The following is a 6,963-nucleotide window of genomic DNA, read 5'->3' as shown; positions in this document are numbered from 1 at the left end:
TGAAAACTTCTTTAGTATTTCCAAGAATTTCGCATAGGGAAAGGTACAGATAACATCACTTCAAAGCTCTTGCTAGCTGTTCACCAAAGGCTGCCCACCATGGTCTACTTGCAACTACATAAACACAAGTGTGGGGATAAACTTTCACAGTTACAGCTATCTAATTTTTAATGAACTCTTGCTTTTTACTTAAAAATTAAATTATTTTCTCTGTTAAATTCTGTAAGTACATTAATATTGCTCAACTTTCACTGCCTCTTGTGATCTAAGATGTACCCAAAGATTCTGGAAAAAGGATTTCCAGTTCTTGCAAGACAAAGAAAGTGTATTTTTCAAAGCAGAGTTTCCTGTGAGATAAGAAAATGAAACATTAAACAATGCTTCAGAATTTAAATCTGAATCTTCAGACAGCACCAACGAATATGAAGTACCACAGATACAGGTCCTCTTTGGCCAGCTGGGAGGTGCTTTCACATAGTTTCAGCAGAATTCTTCTTTCAAATAAGTGAATTGTTAAATTTTTAACACAATTTCTATTGAGGGAATCCTGTGTTTCGTGACCTTGTTATATAATTTAGAACCATTTCTAAAAATGTCTGGATTTCTCATGAATGAGCTAAATTACTGCTTGATTTGCAGATGCAGACTTTATTAGGGTTAATTTATCTCAGGATCTCTGTATTGAAAGAAAAGTTGATTTCTTTTTTTTACTTACAATTCTTCTGAGATAACACAAAGTCCATACTGAAGGAAAATAAATGTGATCTAGTAGGTTCCCTATGTTAGATCTCCTACACTGGAGATATTCAAGGCCCGCCTGGACAAGTTCCTGTGTGATGTACTGTAGGTTACCCTGCTCTTGCAGGGGGGTTGGACTAGATGATCTTTTGAGGTCCCTTCCAACCCTTGGGATTCTGTGATTCTGTGTGATTCTGTGATTTGTTTTCAAGTTCACTTTGTAAACTCTCTGACTAAATCATATCCATATTAATATTTGACATTTGCAACTTCAACAAACCATTAGTTTGGGAATCAAGAACATATTGATATAGACCAATAATTTGATATATTCCAGAAACTCCATTAATTAGTCACGCCTGTTGAGGACTCAGACTATATAAACTAGTGTTGCAAACAAACTGATTTACAGCATCCGGTGCCTATTCTGAAAACCTCCTTTCCTACCTCACTCCATTCTCTAACCAAACTAACCTAAACATGCAAAAGACCAAGACATAAGACTTACTCTGAAGCTACATTCAGGTTAGTGGGCAGCCCACCCAAACCCTACACTGAAAATGACAAAAAATCCACTAGCAGCTAAAACCACTATGAATCATATGAATCATTAATGTTACCCAAAGCAAAGTTCACAGACAGTAACCCAGGTCGGAGAACTGGAGAAGACCATGGCTTTACCGTCTGACTACAGAACAGTTATGTAAAATATGTAGTTAAAGAACCCACGAAAACTCACTGAAAGCTGCAATGCAGGTTAGTACTGACTGATCCACTTGGTTATAAACTAAACTTACAGAGAAACACAAATGTGTTTCACCCCCTTCACTGAAGTTCACCCATCAAGATAATAATCTATACCTGCAATTACAGAGAAGTTATCTTGAAAAAAAAACCCCAGCATATGTATTATGTGTTTTTCATGGCGCCTTTTCAAACCTATGCTTCTGTGTTTTGACGCTCTTGTGTCTTGGACACACAAACACAACAATTTTTTGCTGCCTTCATATATTCAGTACTGTTATTTCTTACAAGGGACAAAATTAAACTGTCATTATTTTAATTTGAAAAGTTTTTGTTAGTCCTGTTCATTGTGTTTTATTGCCTGAGGATTGGCGGATGGCAAAGGTCACACCAATCTATAAGAAGGGCAAGAAGGAGGACCCGGGTAATTATAGACCGGTCAGCCTTACCTCCATCCCTGGAAAGGTGATGGAACAACTTATTCTTGACTCCATCACTAGGCATATCAAGGATGAGGGGGTCATTAAGAACAGCCAACATGGTTTTATGAGGGGGAAGTCATGTATGACCAACCTTATAGCCTTCTATGAGGAAGTGACTAGGTGGAGGGATGATGGTAGAGCGGTAGATGTAGTTTTTCTTGATTTAAGTAAGGCATTTGATACTGTCTCCCACAGCATCCTCATAGATAAGCTAAAGAAGTGTGGGCTTGACGATCAAGTAGTGAGGTGGATCGAGAACTGGTTGAAAGGAAGAAGGCAGAGAGTTATGGTCAATGGCGCAGAATCTAGCTGGAGGTCTGTGACTAGTGGAGTTCCCCAGGGGTCGGTGCTGGGACCGGTGCTGTTTAATATTTTCATCAATGACCTGGATGAGGGAACTGAGTGCACCCTCAGCAAGTTTGCTGATGACACAAAACTGGGAGGAGTGGCTGACACACCAGAGAACTGTGCTGCCATTCAGCGAGACCTGGACAGGCTGGAGAGTTGGGCGGGGAGAAACTTGATGAAATTTAACAAGGGCAAGTGTAGAGTCTTGCATCTGGGGAAGAACAACCCCATGTACCAGTACAGGTTGGGGGTTGACCTGCTGGAAAGTAGTGAAGGGGAAAGGGACCTGGGGGTCCTGGTGGATAGGAGGATGACCATGAGCCAGCAATGTGCTCTTGTGGCCAAGAAGGCAAATGGCATCTTAGGGTGCATTAGAAAGGGAGTGGTTAGTAGGTCAAGAGAGGTTCTCCTCCCCCTCTACTCAGCCTTGGTGAGGCCGCATCTGGAATATTGCGTCCAGTTCTGGGCCCCTCTGTTCAAGAAAGACAGGGAATTGCTTGAAGGAGTCCAGCGCAGAGCCACAAAGATGATTAAGGGAGTGGAACATCTCCCTTATGAGGAGAGGCTGAGGGAGCTGGGTCTCTTTAGCTTGGAGAAGAGGAGACTGAGGGGTGACCTCATCAATGTTTACAAATATGTAAAGGGTAGGTGTCAGGATGATGGAGCTAGGCTTTTTTCAGTGATATCCAGTGATAGGACAAGGGGCAATGGGTGTAAACTGGAGCATAGGAAGTTCCACGTTAACATCAGGAAGAACTTCTTTACTGTAAGAGTGACAGAGCACTGGAACAGGTTGCCCAGGGGGGTTGTGGAGTCTCCTACACTGGAGATATTCAAGGCCCGCCTGGACAAGTTCCTGTGTGATGTACTGTAGGTTACCCTGCTCTTGCAGGGGGGTTGGACTAGATGATCTTTTTAGGTCCCTTCCAACCCTTGGGATTCTGTGTGATTCTGTGATTCTGTGATTACTATTACAATATGTAAATAAAGGAAATATTTAGAAGTTTTCTATATTGGGCCAAAGCTTTGCAGAGCAAAAATATAAGTTATTTAAGGCATTGTTCATTGTGTTTAGTACAAAACAATTTTGCTGGAAACGTGATTTGTGAATATGTGCAAGAGCTAATACTATGTGTAAGGTGTCACTGAAGTGCACTACCAGAGAAAGGATTCTCTTCTTTTTCTTATCTTCCCATTAACTGTTTGAACTCACTTGGCTTTGCTATCTAATTAATGATGATTGCAAGACTACATTCTTAGTCTCAGCTGTGGGTAAATGGGAAACAACTGCCTACACAGAGAAGGCATGGCCTGGCAGAAATATACTAAAATGGGCTCTAACATCTACTGCTTTCAAAAGAGATCTATGCTACTACTAAACCTAAGATAAATGTAGACCAGAATGATCCTTTGACAACAATACTAGGGAATGATATACAATTTCTGTTCTAGGCAAGAGTCTATACATATAATTTTTACTTACTGCAAATAGAATAGTCTGAGACTTTTAAACTAAAATCAAAATAAGGATTCAAAAGCTTCAAATTATACCCTGAAAATGGATATAGAATCATAGAATCATAGAATAGGTAAGGCTGGAAAGGACTTCAAGATCATCTAGTTCCAACCCCCCTGCCATGGGCAGGGACACCTCACACTAAACTATCCCACACAAGGCTTCATCCAACCTGGCCTTGAACACCGCCAGGGACGGAGCACTCACAACCCCCCTGGGCAACTGATTCCAGTACCTCCTCACAGGAAAGAATTTCCTCCTTATCTCCAATCTAAACTTCCCCTGTTTAAGTTTTAACCCGTTACCCCTTGTCCTGTTGCTACAGTCCCTAATGAATAGTCCATCCCCAGCGTCCCTATAGGCCCCCCTTCAGATACTAGAAGGTTGCTATGGGGTCTCCACGCAGCCTTCTCTTCTCCAGGCTGAACAGCCCCAACTTCCTCAGCCTGTCTTCATACGGGAGGTGCTCCAGTCCCCTGATCATCCTCGTGGCCCTCCTCTGGACTTGTTCCAGCAGTTCCATGTCCTTTTTATGTTGAGGACACCAGAACTGCACACAATACTCCAGGTGAGGTCTCACAAGAGCAGAGTAGAGGGGCAGGATCACCTCTTTCGATCTGCTGGTCCCGCTCCTTTTGATGCAGCCCAGGATACGGTTGGCTTTCTGGGCTGGGAGTGCACACTGAAGCCGGCTTATGTTCATTTTCTTATCGACCAGCACCCCCAAGTCCTTCTCTGCAGGGCTGCTCTGAATCTCTTCTTTGACCAATCTGTAGCTGTGCCTGGGATTGCTCCGACCCAGGTGTAGGAACTTGCACTTGTCGTGGTTGAACTTCATAAGGTTGGCATCACCCCACCTTACAAGCGTGTCAAGGTCCCGCTGGATGGCATCCCTTCCCTCCAGCATATCAACCGGACCACATGTAAGTGAAATACAGTCCCAAATATTATTTTGACAGTAATAATATTTTTGCTTCAATCTCAGGTAGGAAAGCTCAGGAATGTTACTAGAGCTTAGGACCAGATACCAAAATCTGTGTTCATGTAACTGGGATGTTTCAGACCTGTTTGTTTCAGGTGCTAATTAATCTTCTAGCTTGCTATGTGTTCACTAACTTATTGTAGAGATTGGGCAATAGCTTTATATTTAAATCAAAATTCACAAATATAGAAACTGAGTATCATTCGTATTACTTGCACAAAAGAGGAATCAGGATAGAGTAATGACATTTGAAGTGCTTTTGGGTGATCTTAAGCATGTTGCAGAAGTTTGTTTTAGTCTTCCTAATCCAAACTCAGAATTCCATAAAAGTCCTTTCATTTTTTTTTGGGTTTTTTAATCTTTTTTTAATTTTTGCCTGGCAATTTCATCAGATACTTTTATTCAGAGCTGATCCTATTATTAATAGGATTTCCTATTATTTATTAGTTTCCAGATCCTCCTCTCTGATCAAAACTTTCTTCTCTGTAATTTCCAAATGTCTTTCTATGTTATTTTTCAAGTGATTCTTACTACTGGTTCTCAAATCTGCAGACTGTCTAACAGGACAGCTGCTCTAAGTTTCATGTATGCTTTCTGAAGATTCCCTGTGTATGAAAATGTGATGCTTTGTACTCCAAGGAGCCTGATTATTTAATTTATTTCTGAAAAGAGAACAGTATGCAGCAAAGTGACTGGCAATTTGACAGCTGGAATGTGAAGCAGAGATCTGTTTGGAAGGGCTGGGAGAGGAAGAGATGTTTTTGAAGAGCAAAGTCTGAATCATCTGCTGAATATATTGGAAAGCATTTTAAAGATCAAAATACTACGGAAAACTAGTTAATATTGTGGTGGGTTGACCCTGCCTGGACACCAGGCTGCCATAAGGCTGCTCATCCCTCCCCTCCTCAGCTGAACAGGGAAGATAAAATATACCAAAAAGCTCGTGGGTTGAGATAAGGACATGGAGAGTGATCACTCACCAATTACTGTCATGGGCAAAACAGACCCAACCTGGGGAAAATATATTTAATTTATTACCAATCAAATTGAAGTAGGATCATGCTCAATAAAGCCAAATCTTAAAAATCTTAAAAACACCTTCTCCTCACCCCTCCTTTCTTCCCAGGCTCAACTTTACTCATAATTTTCTCTGCTTCCTCCTCCTTGGCAGCACAAGGCAGCTGGGAATGAGGGTTGTGGTCAGTTCATCACTTGTTGTCTCTGCTGCTCCTTCCTCCTCAGAGGACTCCTCAAACTCTTGCCCTGTTTCAGTGTGGGAACCTTCCAGTGGGACACAGTCCTTCACAAACTTGTCCAACATGACACACGGGCTGTAGTTCTTCATGAGCTGCTCCAGTGTGGATCCTTTACAGGAGTGCAGCTCTTCAGGAACAGACTGCTCCAGTGTGGTTCCCCATGGATCACAAGTCCTGCAGCAAACCTGCTCCAGCATGGTCTCCTCTCTCCGAGGGGACACAGGTCCTTCCAGGACCCTGCTCCAGCCTGGGCTTCCCCACAGGGTCACAGCCTCCTTCAGGCATCCCGCTGCTCCAGCATGGGGTCGTTCATGGGCTGCAGATGATTATGTGCTCCAGCATGGACCTCCATGGTCTGCAGGGTCACAGCCTGCCTCACCATGGGCTGTACCATGGGCTGCAGGGGAATCTCTGTTCTGGCACCTGGAGCACCTCCTGCCCTCCTTCTGCACTGACCTTGGGTCTGAAGAGCTGTTTCTCTCACGTATTCTCACTCCCCTCTCTGGCTGTAGTTGTGCAGCCAAGAGGTGCTACCCTCACTGCTGGACTCAGTCTTGGCCAGGTCTGTCTTGAAGCTGGCTGGCATTGGCTCTATCAGACACAAAGGAAGCATTTGGCAGCTTCTCACAGAAAACACCACTGTAGCCCACCCTGCCACCAAAACCTTCCCTGCAAACCCAGTAGTGTATTTGTATTTATTGGTGAATAATAAATATTCTGTCTTTATACTGGTAGCTAGACAGGCGTTGATAACATGCCAGTGTTTGTCTACTGCAGAGCAGTGCTCACACACCATCCAACATTGCCCCCTTACCTCTAGGCTGGGGGTGGCTAAGATCTTGGGAGGTGTCGTGGTTTAAACCGATCCACACAGCTCGTCCACTCACTGCCCCCCCC

Source organism: Lathamus discolor, chromosome 2, assembly GCF_037157495.1.
Source record: "Lathamus discolor isolate bLatDis1 chromosome 2, bLatDis1.hap1, whole genome shotgun sequence".
Taxonomy (NCBI): Eukaryota; Metazoa; Chordata; class Aves; order Psittaciformes; family Psittacidae; genus Lathamus; species Lathamus discolor.
Note: the sequence above shows the minus strand (reverse complement) of the source record.